The following is a 372-nucleotide window of genomic DNA, read 5'->3' as shown; positions in this document are numbered from 1 at the left end:
CAGAAGAGTGTGTGTTGGAGGTTTATATAGTTCGGTTTCCATGAAAACCCCCCTCGTTAATCCTCTGAGTGATTGGGTAAGACTGACGCGGATGGATGACAGATGTGCGACACTGTGTGTGTGTGTGTGTGTGTGTGTGTGTGTGTGTGTGTGAGAGAGAGAGAGAGAGAGAGAGAGAGAGAGGGCAAGAGAGAGTACAGCTGTATCCATCCTATAATAAGTGTGTCAGTATGAGACGCTGAACGTGTGTGTGTGTATGTGTGTGTGTGTGTGTGTGTGTGTGTGTGTGTCGCAAATGTCGCTAAAGCTGCTATTTTCTGATTGGCTGCTGCCCACACACTCAATATGCACCCCGCTGGCATTGAGATGTGA

The sequence above is a fragment of the Aulostomus chinensis genome, chromosome 5, assembly GCF_037954235.1.
Source record: "Aulostomus chinensis isolate RoL2024-O1b breed Wild chromosome 5, RoL_Achi_v1.0, whole genome shotgun sequence".
Classification (NCBI taxonomy): Eukaryota; Metazoa; Chordata; class Actinopteri; order Syngnathiformes; family Aulostomidae; genus Aulostomus; species Aulostomus chinensis.
Note: the sequence above shows the minus strand (reverse complement) of the source record.